This window comes from Amblyomma maculatum, unplaced genomic scaffold, assembly GCF_055883805.1.
Source record: "Amblyomma maculatum isolate TAMU_Amacu unplaced genomic scaffold, ASM5588380v1 scaffold_19, whole genome shotgun sequence".
Lineage (NCBI taxonomy): Eukaryota > Metazoa > Arthropoda > Arachnida > Ixodida > Ixodidae > Amblyomma > Amblyomma maculatum.
In genome coordinates, this window is record NW_028146744.1 from 9,322,453 (window position 1) to 9,337,290 (window position 14,838).

At 53.5% G+C, this 14,838-nt stretch overlaps 1 pseudogene; it reads left to right on the forward strand.

Annotated features, from left to right (window-relative positions):
• The first annotated feature begins 739 nt into the window (after positions 1–739).
• On the forward strand, positions 740–14,533 carry LOC146171651 (uncharacterized; annotated as a pseudogene).
• Positions 14,534–14,838: the final 305 nt, after the last annotated feature.

Genomic DNA, 14,838 nt, shown 5'->3' on the forward strand with positions numbered 1-14,838 from the left:
AGGTTTGTGTCCTTGCAGCGAAGTGCTCTCCTCCCGGTGGAGGTTGAGTGCGCGCTGCGGTGTGACAGTGTGCGCGTGGTAACGGCTGATCGGGGCTTCGGCTCGCGCGACGCTCGAACCCGCGGTGGTTGGTGGCTTATGTCCACGTAGGAAACCACAACTGGCGCCCAACGTGAAAAGTCTTGGCTCTTTGAGTTGGACTGCACATCGGCCGAGCCGGTCGCCTTGACGATCAAGCTCTTGCGTCATGTCTGCCGCCCCCTGCGGGGCACACGGTAGCGAATCTCAAACGCGCTACATGTCGGCTCCTTACGCAGTCGTAGCGTCGTTTGATCCGTTGGATGCTGCTTCTCTGAACAGCCAAACACAGTGGCTGGCCGCCGGCCCCATTGGGCTATACGGCAATGCAGCGAGTAACGTTGATCATTCGGCTCCCATTGGAGTTTTCTCCGGACCACCCTGTGGTGGGACCGCTACACAGGTACCTCCGCTGTATCAGCTTTCCACCCATGGCGGAAGCAGTTCGCGCGACGCCGCCGCTACCGGCAGCTACGCGCAACAGCAGCCGTGCCCCGCTAGCAGTCAGTTCTGCTCGGTAAACGGTGAGGCGTCGGCCGGACTCCCTGCGGAGACTGCGCCGCTCATCGAACTGGAGGATCGTTTGCCTTCTTTGTTCGTGCGACCCGCCCAAACCTCCTCTGAGGAAAGGACGCAGGCGTTGCTTACAAGCGCTGCCCAGATGATTCAGTCGCTAACAGGGGCTGTTGAGGCGCTTCCGGCCGCGCCGAAGCTGTCTCACCCCGCGGTCATGTTGCCCATGCCGACGTATCGCGGCTATGATGATCCTCTCAGTGCCCGGGATTTCATTGATTCCCTCGCCCATTACCAGAGAGCTATGGGTCTCCCTGATGAGAGTGTGCTTGCACGCATCATCCCCGCAGTGCTGACTGACACGGCAGCTAGGTGGTACCGGCTTTCCGGCCACCGAGCAGCGACTGTCGAGGAGTTCCGTGTAGCATTCATGCGCGAATTCCTGCCCGCTGACTATGAGCGTAGGATGCGGCGAGAGCTGGAGCTCCGCACACAGGCCCCGGACGAGTCGCTCCAGGAGTTTGTGCGGGCGATGGAAGACCTTTTCTCAATCGCTGAGCCAACAGCCTCAAACGAGGAACGCGTCGAAAGAGTGATCAGGCAGGCACATCCGACTTTTTCGGCATACCTGCGCGGCGGCCGATTCCGAGATCTAGAGGAGCTGGCCGCCGAGGCAAAGCGCATTCAAGGCGACATCCTCGCCGCGCGTGCCTATCGCCCGCCACCGCCGGCAAGCGAGGCCCTTGAGCCACGCTGCGCATGGAGAGGGGCCATGACCCTTCCCCACCGGCGTGAACCCGCACAAACTGCCTTTGCAGCCGTTGGCGGGCGAAACGACGCTTGGGAGCTGAGCGAAAGAGCTCTGGATCCTTACTTGTACGGAAGATGAGCAGCCTGCGCTGCACAGTTTTCTTACTCGCGTGCCGAAGGACGCCATGCGACCCAAAGCACAGCGGAGGGAAAAGCTCGCAAAAACCGGCCCTTGTTCGGTGGGGCAGCGAGCGGACCCAGGCAGGGAGACGCGCCTTTGTCACGCGGCCAAGCTCGCGTTGGTGTGCGTTGCTTCCGTTGCCAAGAGAGGGGACACTTAGCAAGAGAATGCTTAGAGAATGCCCCGTAGCCAGGCCTTCTGCGAGGCAGGAAAACGGCGACGGGGGTCGGTTGTAAAGAGACAGCCGGCCCAAGCTTTGCTAATTCCCTCTGCGTACAGGGTAAGCTGCCTCGGTGGTGCGCCCGCGCCGTTTATTTCGGTCACCCTTGCTGGCCGCGAATTTCCGGCGTTACTGGATACAGGAGCCAGCGCCTCCTCTTTCAGTGAACAGGTGTTGTCCCACTTGCAAAAGCACTCTGTGCGCTTGCGGGATTGCCGTTCGACATTTAACCTTGCGAAAGGCGAGGCCCATTCGGCTGGCGTCGCGAGGCTGACTGTCAGATGGGGAGAGCGAGCGAGACGCACGCGTTTCATTCATCTGCCTGGGCTCAGTGTGCCCATGATTCTCGGAAGGGACTTTCTCCTGAAAACCGGGATCGTGGTGGACATTGCGAATGGCGGCTATCGCGAAGGACCGTTTTCCCAGCTGAAGCCGTTCATTAGCCCCCCGGCGTCGGTATCTGCCTGTGCAGTCGAGACGTTCGGAGAGTGCCACGCTCAGTGATCGGGGCCCTGCCCTTGTGTCGAGCGTTATGCCGTTCACATCCCCATGTGGGAGCGAGCGGCGCGGTACGACGACGCACACCATCCACTGGCCGCCTCTGCGGTAACTTTGGATGAGACACAGAAGGCTCGGTTGACAGTACTTTTGCGTCAGTACGAGGAGCTCTTGCTCCTCGTACTGACGCAGCGAGCTCTAACCGATCAACCTGGCTGTACCACTAGTGAGCCACGCGATCGACACCGGAGAAGCGCTTCCGTTGAAGTGCAATCCCAGACCCGTCAGCCTTGCGAAGAGGCAGGCGATTGATGGGTTGTTGGATGAGATGCTATCGTCGGACATTATCCGTCGCTCGTCCAGCGCCTGGGCGTCTCCGGTGGTGTTGGGGCCCAAAAAGGATGGCAGCCATCGCTTGTGTGTGGATTATCGCCGTCTGAATGCGCTGACTCGCAAGGATGCCTATCCGCTCCCAACGATCAGCTCAATCGTAGGAAGCCTAGGCAGTGCGTGGTATTTTACCACGCTAGATGCCTCCAAAGGTTACCTACAGGTCCAGATGGATGACATTGACCGGCCTAAGACCGCGTTCACGTGCCACAGAGGGCTGTTTGAGTTCACTCGCATGCCCTTTGGCCTCTGCAATGGTCCTGCGACTTTTCAGAGGCTGATGGACCGCGTCCTAGGCGAAGCGAAATGGTCCCATGCCATGTGCTACCTGGACGACATTGTGATTTATTCACGAACCTTTGATGAAAGCCACATTGCCGACGTGCTCGAGAGGGTACGGGCTGCCGGGATGACTTTGAATCCTGCAAAAGCCCAAATAGCGCGAACCCGAGTTCAGTTGTTTGGGTTTACGCTGGGCGAAGGCTCCATTGAGCCGGATCAGGAAAAACTTCGAGCCATACTCGAGTTTCCTGTGCCCAAGGACGTACGCGGCCTGCGCCGTTTTCTGGGAATGGCAAATTCTTATAGGTCATTTATCCCGTCCTGTGCCCGCGTGCAGGCGCCCTTGACCAAGCTCTTGGGAAAGACTGCTGCGTGGCGATGGGGGCCTGAGCAAGAGCAATCCTTTCGCCGCCTGTCTAGTGCCATCGCAGAGACAGCGCAGCTCAGGCTACCCGACCTGACCAGACAGTTCGTAGTCCAGACTGACGCGAGCGATCTGGGATTAGGAGCCGTTCTTCTACAGGAATTCGATGGCGTGCTGCAACCTCTTGCCTTTGCAAGTCGTTCTTTGCTGCCCGCGGAAAGGAATTATTCCGTTACCGAGAAGGAATGCCTCGCCATCGTGTTTGCACTGCGCAAGTTTGACGTCTACCTTGATGGAACGCATTTAGTGGTGCAGACAGACCACAGCGCGCTCAGCTGGCTGATGCGGCTCCGGGAGCCTGCGGGACGGCTGGCGCGCTGGGCTCTCCTGATACAGCATTACGACTTCTCGGTGCAGTATCGCAAGGGGAGCACGAACGTGGTAGCTGACAGTATCCCGTGTCCCATTCGCCAGCGGTGTCTTTGCGCCGGCAAGCGGAGGGGGCGAAACAGCGGACGAGCCACAGATCGGCACGGAGGGGGACGCCCGCAAACGGGCCTACCCATTCCGCCACCCAGGCAAGCAGCACTTCGCGAAGCGGGCGACGGGGGAGGCTCTTTGTGAGCACCCCAGATGCGCCGAAGCTAGCGAGCGAAGTTTTGGCGGCTAACCTGCGCGGGGACGAAAACAGGCTCCCCTCTGGGATGACTGGAATCGTGTTCAGCCGTAAAGAGCTACTGACGGCCCAGCAAAATGACTCCTTTTGTCGCGAGGTTAGCGACGGTCTCAGAGAGACGGAGCGCCGTGACGCTACTTGTACTGTAGCGGGCGCAGCGGGGCAAGAGCCAGCGTGTGTCGCGGCGAGCCCCGGGGACTCATATTTGCTGGACCGTGACGGGCTCCTGCTGAAGTACATAGCCACAGATGATGAGTCCATTGACCCATTTAAAGTGGTTATCCCCAAAAGTCTGAGAGGCGCTCTGTTGCGATTCTCTCACGACGAGCCACTTGCCGGTCACCTGAGTGGCTCCAAAGTTTTCACAACACTGAGTCAATCGGTGACGTGGCCCGGCATGAAGCGCGACATTTTCCGCTATTGCCGCTCCTGCCATGTCTGTCAAACGGTGAAGTCAAGGATGGCAAGCCACCGGGCATGATGAAACCAATTGACAGTGGGCGTCCGTGGCAGATGGCCACCTGCGATTTGATGGGGCCTTTCCCCAGAAGCAAGCAGGGGTTCATTTACTTGATGGTAGTCGTTGATCATTTTTCCAAGTGGGTCGAGTTGTACCCTCTTCGAAAAGTGTCAGCGCGAGCGGTGCTGGATAAACTCCAGAAAGTGTTCTGTCGCTTCGGCTTTCCGGAACGGCTGATCACGGACAATGCGTCCTACTTCACTGCTCGGGTGTTCGGTAATACCTGCCGTTCCCTCGGAATCGAGCACTACACCACTTCACCCTACCATCCCCAGTCTAATCTGACCGAGCGGATCAACAGAACGCTCAAGCCAATGCTTACGGCCTTTGCCGAGTGTCAAAAAGACTGGGCACACCATTTGAGTGAGTTCGCGTTCGCCATTCGAACAGCTGAGAACCGCTCAACTGGTTTCTCTCCCGCCTTCCTCAATTTCGGAAGGGAGCTGGCGAATCCGATGTCTAGCGTCGTTCAGAGCCAGCAGCTGAGGATGAGAAGGCGCGAGCAGACCGCTCTGCTTATGCGTCAACGCTTCGGGACCGGCTGTGTCGGGCTCTCAGTAGAGCAAGACAGAGTTTGGCGACAGCCAGAGCCCAGCAGAAGGTTCAGTACGACCGCAAGCACCGCAGCCTGACATTTCAGGTGGGCGATCTTGTCCTGAAGCGCAACCAAGCTCTTAGTGACGCGAGCAGGGGCTTCTCAGCCGCGCTCGCTCCTAAGTGGCTTGGTCCGTACCGAGTGGTCAAAGTCTGGTCGCCACTCGCGTACCTGCTGGAGGATTCCCCTACGGGGAAAGCCAGCCGTGCCCACATCGCAGACCTGAAGGCCTATGTGTCGCGGTCTGACGAACTTGCGTCGGTGCCCATTGTCACCACAGGCAAGCGACGAGGCACACCCGATGCGGCGGAACGCAAGCGTGCTCCGCACCGGTACAATCTGAGGCGACGGTCACCTGTGTGATTTGATGCCGGACGGCGGACTTTTTCCGCACCCGAAGGCATATCGCCTCACCGAGCGAGCTTTCTCGTCGGACCCTACCCGGAAACAACGTCGGCCGTCCCCTTTCTGTCCCGCTTAGTTCCAGCCTCTGTGCGTTATTGTGTTATTGAATTTTGTCTCTTCTAGCATCTTTGTTTTGTTTTGTTGTTTATTTGATTCCGTTCTCGCTTCACATATTGTACAGTGAGTGCTTTCTTTTGCAGAGCGCGTCTTTTCTCCTCTTTCCTTTTGAACACGCGACGGTGGCTCATTAAGCATGCCGTCGCGCGGCTGTGTTCGGTGCGTGTGGAGGGGAAGTTGGGGTAGTTGGGGGACAAGCAGCGTGGACTATGCCCCCTTCACCCAAGACCGCCGAGGCTGCGAAGGTGCTCGGGACAGGTTGCCGCTGAAGGTCGGCGTAACACTTTGTGTGGTGTGTGCGTGGCTGTTGGTGAGCGTGCCCGGGAGCGGAGGCGACAACGTTGCGGCGTGTGTGTTTGCCGGCGTGTGCTGAGCGCGGTGGAAAGAAAACCCGCGTGTGCTGAGCGAAAAAAAAAGACGTCCCGCGCGGTCACCACATGTGCGTCTTGGATGGCCGCCGAGAAGTTTCCGCGCCCGGGCCCCCCTTCCGCGTGTTCACTGTTCCCGCACCGACTGTGATCGGAGATCGTCTGCAGCGAGCAGCTGCCAACTGGCCACCCAGAAGTCGACGAGCGGTGAGTCACCGGTTACCGCCGGCTCTCTGTGCTGCACCGACGAACTTTGGAACTTTGCCGCTGACACTTTCGTATTTACTTCGTATTCGGAACTTTACATATTATTCTTCAGGTCATCTTATCCTCTTTTTTGTTTTGTTTTTTGTGTGTGCCTTTTTGGTGTTTGTCTTTCTTGATTGTCTGTGTTTCGAGATCTTTTTGGCTGGAGCTGAAGCGTAGTTGACTTGTTGCGTGAGGATAGCATTCTTTTCTTCATGCTGGGGACCTGCCGCTTGCTTTCGCTGATGGGTAGGAGGGCAATTAAGGAGAGGAGGATGTGGGATTCGGGCTTGCTGCGGCTGCCCTTTGTGCGGCCGCCGCCCGCTTTCCAGTTGTTCTCCTCGTTCCCTTTCTCCCGCCTGAAGCGGCGGAGAGGGGCTCGGACGACTTGTCACTGTCGTTCGGGCCACAGCTCCGCCCTGGCGTCCCAGTGGCTGTTCTCATTGGCGCCTTTTGGCGGGAACACGACACCGCTTCGAGGGCCGCGCTCGCGCGACCCTCCGAGCGGGGCCCAGGGAGAGACCCCTCCGAGACATCGTAAGGTGCGTACGCTACTGTTCTTGTCTGCCGGCCTTTGTCCGCGCAGACCAGTGTGTACTCGAGTCGTCTGCTCCGGGTCGTACCTGAGAGCGCAACTCGAGCCTGTCGATCGTGATCCAACAATCCGAGACAGGCGTACCTTGCGGTGGTTGCCCACTCTCTCTCAAAGGAACCCTCTGGTCACTGCGAGAGAGAGATCACAGCACGTCCTTGCGTGCTTGCGGCGCGCACTCCGTGTCACTTGTGCGTTTTGTATATTTTGTATGTGTGTGTGCGCGCGCGCGCGCGCGCGTGTGTGTTTGTGTGTGTGTGTGTGTGTGTGTGTGTGTGTGTGTGTGTGTGTGTGTGTGTGTGTGTGTGTGTGTGTGTGTGCCGCTGGAGGATGGCGTTTCAATAAACGTCTGCTTCGTGAACTTGGAGGTGGTTTGTGTCCTTGCAGCGAAGTGCTCTCCTCCCGGTGGAGGTTGAGTGCGCGCTGCGGTGTGACAGTGTGCGCGTGGTAACGGCTGATCGGGGCTTCGGCTCGCGCGACGCTCGAACCCGCGGTGGTTGGTGGCTTATGTCCACGTAGGAAACCACACGTTAGAAGAAGAAAGTGGCTGCACAACATCGGCCGCAAGAACATTACGCCGACGAAGACTGCCCATCTCTGCGAGGTACAAGCGAATGTGTATACTGAAACTGCATGCAAGCGCATCACTCTTTACATTCTGTTATTTTGCGCAAAAAACACGACGCAAAAGAAACGAGGTAGACAGGACAAGCGCTTGTCCTGTCTACCTCGTTTCTTTTGTGTCGTGTTTTTTTGCGCAAAATAACACGAGTTATTGTCCTTGGTGCGGTGCAAGCCCCACACTCTATCACATCTCTTGGGAATGCCAGGACAAACCTGACCCAACGTTACTAGTGCCATGCCCGACACACGAGCAGTGGGAGGCGGCCCTGACCAGCGACAACCTGGACCAGCAAGCCTGGATTATCCAGCTAGTCCGCAAGTCAGCTGCTGCCAGCGGAGCCCTGGACTAGGGGCACCGACCACCCAGCTCCTGCGAATTCTTAGTGATTTTTATGCTCATTAAAAGTTTTCTCTCTCTCTCTCTCCCATTGTTCACGCGGCGATTGAGAAGGCCGTAAGAAAGAGCGCGCGCTCTCTCCCTCGAGACCGGCCGTGGCTGCGCATGCGCGAGAAGAAAGAAGGTAGGCGAGGAGGAATAGTTTGTAATCTGGCGGATGTGAGGTAATAAACTGTTCATTTTTGTGGACACCAAGAGTGCCGCCGCGAATTAAGGCCGGCATAACCCGTGTCCGGTATCCCCCCCCCCAAGAATAACCCAAAGACACCAACCAACCAACCAACCAACCAACCAACCAACCAACCAACCAACCAACCAACCAACCAACCAACCAACCAACCAACCAACCAACCAACCAACCAACCAACCAACCAACCAACCAACCAACCAACCAACCAACCAACCAACCAACCAACCAACCAACCAACCAACCAACCAACCAACCAACCAACCAACCAACCAACCAACCAACCAACCAACCAACCAACCAACCAACCAACCAACCAACCAACCAACCAACCAACCAACCAACCAACCAACCAACCAACCAACCAACCAACCAACCAACCAACCAACCAACCAACCAACCAACCAACCAACCAACCAACCAACCAACCAACCAACCAACCAACCAACCAACCAACCAACCAACCAACCAACCAACCAACCAACCAACCAACCAACCAACCAACCAACCAACCAACCAACCAACCAACCAACCAACCAACCAACCAACCAACCAACCAACCAACCAACCAACCAACCAACCAACCAACCAACCAACCAACCAACCAACCAACCAACCAACCAACCAACCAACCAACCAACCAACCAACCAACCAACCAACCAACCAACCAACCAACCAACCAACCAACCAACCAACCAACCAACCAACCAACCAACCAACCAACCAACCAACCAACCAACCAACCAACCAACCAACCAACCAACCAACCAACCAACCAACCAACCAACCAACCAACCAACCAACCAACCAACCAACCAACCAACCAACCAACCAACCAACCAACCAACCAACCAACCAACCAACCAACCAACCAACCAACCAACCAACCAACCAACCAACCAACCAACCAACCAACCAACCAACCAACCAACCAACCAACCAACCAACCAACCAACCAACCAACCAACCAACCAACCAACCAACCAACCAACCAACCAACCAACCAACCAACCAACCAACCAACCAACCAACCAACCAACCAACCAACCAACCAACCAACCAACCAACCAACCAACCAACCAACCAACCAACCAACCAACCAACCAACCAACCAACCAACCAACCAACCAACCAACCAACCAACCAACCAACCAACCAACCAACCAACCAACCAACCAACCAACCAACCAACCAACCAACCAACCAACCAACCAACCAACCAACCAACCAACCAACCAACCAACCAACCAACCAACCAACCAACCAACCAACCAACCAACCAACCAACCAACCAACCAACCAACCAACCAACCAACCAACCAACCAACCAACCAACCAACCAACCAACCAACCAACCAACCAACCAACCAACCAACCAACCAACCAACCAACCAACCAACCAACCAACCAACCAACCAACCAACCAACCAACCAACCAACCAACCAACCAACCAACCAACCAACCAACCAACCAACCAACCAACCAACCAACCAACCAACCAACCAACCAACCAACCAACCAACCAACCAACCAACCAACCAACCAACCAACCAACCAACCAACCAACCAACCAACCAACCAACCAACCAACCAACCAACCAACCAACCAACCAACCAACCAACCAACCAACCAACCAACCAACCAACCAACCAACCAACCAACCAACCAACCAACCAACCAACCAACCAACCAACCAACCAACCAACCAACCAACCAACCAACCAACCAACCAACCAACCAACCAACCAACCAACCAACCAACCAACCAACCAACCAACCAACCAACCAACCAACCAACCAACCAACCAACCAACCAACCAACCAACCAACCAACCAACCAACCAACCAACCAACCAACCAACCAACCAACCAACCAACCAACCAACCAACCAACCAACCAACCAACCAACCAACCAACCAACCAACCAACCAACCAACCAACCAACCAACCAACCAACCAACCAACCAACCAACCAACCAACCAACCAACCAACCAACCAACCAACCAACCAACCAACCAACCAACCAACCAACCAACCAACCAACCAACCAACCAACCAACCAACCAACCAACCAACCAACCAACCAACCAACCAACCAACCAACCAACCAACCAACCAACCAACCAACCAACCAACCAACCAACCAACCAACCAACCAACCAACCAACCAACCATTTTTGTGTTTTGCTTGCGCTTACTCTCAGACCCAGGAGCTTTTCTTTTTCTTTTTTTTTATTTTTGTTTTCAACTTTGTCGCGCAGCGGCGATGGCGAAAGGTTCGTTTGCATCGCATTGTTTCAGATCGACCGGACTGAAATGGATTCTGCAAAAAAGGTTGGGTGATAGATTGGGTGGCACGCATCCCTGCAGCTTTCTCCAAACTTTCGTGAGTACTGCGAAACACAGCGCAAAGCAAGTGTTGCATTCCGTACTTGCCTCGCCAACTCATTGCACCGCTGCCCCCTCGTTACAGATTGTTTGGAATTTTTTTTTTCTGCATCGGCGCGCTATTGTTCAGCGATCTCGATTATTTTTTCGTAATCTTACTGTGAGTATTTGTAGTGACTTCAAGTGAAGTGTAGACGAAATAGGGAGCCCTTTTGAAAGGGCTTTCCTTTTGTATAGTTCATTTTCGAATACGCCTCCGTTTGGCCCCTGCTAGCCCTGTCCCAGCAAGAGCAACCATTTCTGTTTCCTTTCAGTGTGTACCGAAATAATCTTGACGCACGGCGACTGTGAGATCTTGGCTTCGTCGCAGCTTCTGCTCATGGCCTCTCCCGATGGGATGCCTTGTCGCGAGTACGATTTTCGCTTGACACGCTGGGAACAAGTATACTGAACACGCAGACACCCAGATCGACGTTTTCGAGGGAGCGCGCAGCGTGAGTCCGACAGGGGGGCGTAGGGGTAGGGGGCTGAACCGCTAACTGAGGGAAGCGAGAGCTCGTCTGGTGGTACACCAGTGCCGCTACGCCGAGGTCCGCGATACCGGACCCGCTAAGCTACCCTAACTAAGCCGCGATCCATCGGAGCAGTGAGGGCTTCTGATAGCTATCAGTGCCACAACGCTAGACCACGGCAAGCTGACGGAAGGGGAGGTGTTTACTCCTACTCTTCCCGGTAGCCCCGCGCCTCGACGTACTCCTTTGGCTCCCGGCTGCCCTTCCCTATCAAACCTGCTTTACTCTATGTGCGAGTTTCTTCCTCTTCATTCTTAATCCCTCCTCGAGGCCTCATGTAACTAAACTGTCCTCCTATATTGCGCTACATTATTTGGTAGCGCAGGCTGAAACCTCTTTACTCTCCGAGGCTCTACTCGCCTCGTCATAACTGCAAGCCCTCATATTCCCTCATATTACATAATCGTTGCGGCCAGCAAACTGAGAGATAATGCAATAATCTAAATTCAACGAATATAAGCAGAACAATTAAGGGGGAATGAGGGTGCTCGTTATGATACATGAAGGAAAGAAGCCAACAGTCGGCGAGGCCAAGGAAAGCGTTGGGGATGGTACTTTTTTTATGTCTTTTTTTTAATGTTTACTTCGATAATCACAGAAATTAGTAATGTAATCTGTTTAGGGGAAAGATAATTAAACACAAAGTAGAAGAAAAAACAACGTGCCGATGGTGGGAACCGAACCCACGACCTCCGAATATCGCGTCCGGTGCTCTTCCGGACGCGATATTCGGAGGTCGTGGGTTCGGTTCCCACCATCGGCACGTTGTTTTTTCTTCTACTTTGTGTTTAATTATCTTTCCCCTAAACAGATTACATTACTAATTTCTGTGATTATCGAAGTAAACATTAAAAAAAAAGACATAAAAAAAGTACCATAGGTACTTCAGAAAAGTAGGTACTATCTAGGTACTATCAGAAAAGTAGGTCGCACCGGACGCGATATTCGGAGGTCGTGGGTTCGGTTCCCACCATCGGCACGTTGTTTTTTCTTCTACTTTGTGTTTAATTATCTTTCCCCTAAACAGATTACATTACTAATTTCTGTGATTATCGAAGTAAACATTAAAAAAAAGACATAAAAAAAGTACCATCCCCAACGCTTTCCTTGGCCTCGCCGACTGTTGGCTTCTTTCCTTCAACGAATATAGTTAGAGCTGTGGCTCTACCTGTCGGACATCAGCGCAGGCTGCTCTCATAATTTGATTTTCAGTTATGGCACATAGATGGCGGTGCTGCGCTACATTCCTTCCCGGTACACAACAATGGTGAGTGTCCTCACTCACAATCTCAGTCAGTTAACTTATACAAAGTTATAATAAAAGAAAACACAGAATTTGCAATACTACATACTGCACATGCGATGATCGTCCTTTGATGATGCACTGTCCAACGTTACTGCGAAACACTGTTTCAGTAGTTGTCACCAACGCTAATAGAACTAAGATCAGTTGCCAAACTCTCCGGGTTCTCCATGCTGCTTAAGCGGCGCGTCAATTTTAACGCGAGGTGGCGCTGCCGTCGAAACAGGCTCTATCTAGCCGCTGCTTGGCCGCTGTCGAAGCACAATCAAACGCTGCGGGCCCGGCCGTTCAGCGTAGCATGTAGCATTCGGGAATGTTAAATTACTTGGTGTCCTAAATGCCGTACTTATTGTTAATTACTCACAGTCACCAATCAAGTCTGAACCGTGTGTGCCGAGCATGCTGCAAAACTTTACTGCAGCAACTCGAGCGATACAGGTGAGCGCTGCTCAGGCAACGCTACCGCTGTTTTTTTTTTAAGGAAAGTTGTTTTGCTAGTTTCTTCCCCGAAGTGGCATAAAGAAATGCGCAATACTGTTAGAGATATGATCATTGCAAGGTTCATCGTCAGTTCGAAGTATGTTTCTGCAGTTTCTGCTCAACCGCATGCATGTGCATATTTTTAACAACAAAAAAAAAAAATTACCAGCGCTTTTGCAGCAAAGAGCCGCATTGTCTGTGGTGCAGTTTAACGGAATAAGCGAATTTTGCGCATTGCATTCATTTCGTCAATAAGCATGCATGTGACTTTTAGCCGAGCGCCGCGCGCATCTGTGCCGCGAAAAGAGCGAACTTCTGCTTCTTGAGTTGTCGATTTCTTTCTTCCAGCAAAAGAGAGCTTACACAGGAGGTTAGACGCCAACAACTCTAGACAATAAAATTTAGCCTTTTTGGGATTCCTAACTGTGGGTTTATCGTTACTGGCCTGCGCCCGCGTCGCAAGTTCTTTTTTTTTTTTGCGACCTTTCACGCAGTGGGCTACAGATAGACAAACAAGTAAATGTAATTTTACAATTTATTCACAGCACTTTTTCACACTTTACTGAATGCACAAATTACAGCAGGCGAGACTTCTTGCATTTTTAACCTGACTACTCACATTGCTCCTCTCGGATAGGAATCGTGTGTAAAAATGCATCCGCATTACCAAATAAAACTTCACCACTTGCACAGCGAACTGTGCAGGCTACAACCTATTCGGGGTAGCTTCCTGCTCAAAAGCAGGTACAGAACAGATTTCCAAAAACTTTTTCTGTCTTTGTCGCTCGACCACTGACTTGATGCCAGTCACCAGTTCAGTCAGGGAGCTTGAAGGGTGCTTGAGCACTCCAGGGACAAATGAGCGCTTGTCAGTTAGGGAAAACCTTCGGTACACATCCTTCAGCGAGGTTCCATTTGCCCCTATCGATTTTTACTTCCTTGCCATTAATAATATGACTGTACGTCTTCAGTATGTCTTCGTCGTAGAAATGAAGATCGCACACACGTGATTTGTCAGAAAGTTTCCTGTCAACACGCGGAATCGCGCGGTCCCATGCCGCACGGAGATCCGCGTCACGCGGAGTCGAGAAAAAACACCTCGCTGTGTTGTCGCTCTTGTAACCGCTCGCACAGCCCGGCACGTAGCACGTCGGCATGGTTATACTGTAGCCCCTTCAACTTTGCATGCTAGCAGGGAGCACAAAAAACAATCACTGCCGCAGCCGAGTCGGGAACGCACTGTACTCATGCTGCCCGCACTGCACGTGTTCAACGGTTCAACCCACGTTCGGGCCGACGAGAGCGTGGTAGAACTGCAGCGCCACTCAAAGCAGCCAGCTGTGGCGGCGCCGCGAAACAGCTCTCAGTTTGGCAACTGATCTTAGTTCTATTAACGTTGGTTGTCACTGTCACTGCTCGCGATTCGCCGTAGGTGGCGTCACTGTAGGGAGAGGGCGGTAGTAGCCCGCTCTCATTAAAATCCTTTGATACTTTGAAAGTTACGCCAACGATTGAACTTTGCCGCCGCCGCGCTACCTCCTCGCCTCCTCCTCGCCCCTTCGCTGAAGGCCGGCTCTCCGCCCAATTTCCTGAGCGACGATTGGTCTCCCTGCCGTTGCCCTTGGAAACCAACGCGCGTCCGGCGTTTTCCTTGTGTTTTCTTTTTCCTTCGCGCCATTTTTCTCCTATTCTCGGCGAGCGAATATTGCGCGCTGTGCTTTTATTGCAGAGTGCAAGCTCTCTGCCGTGCTGTTGCGCGTAAAACTGCAGAAAGCGGCCTGAAGATGGTTATGCGGTATTCATGATACCTCAAGGCAAGCGTGACGGCTTGCGCACTAGTCAATGGATTCACAAGATTAGTCGAAACACGTTTATTCCTAGAAAGAACAGAGTTGTTTGCGACGTCGGGTGCCTTTCTCACTCCCCGTAATAACGCGTCACCTGACGCTGCGCTTTTTATTCCTGCTTGCTCCTCAATATTTTTGTGGCGGCAGCATGTTCATTGTATAAAAATAAGGTTGTCTTCTGCAGCATGCTGAATATTCTGCGAGGCTCCAAGGCTCCTTCATTTCACACGCTTCGACTTC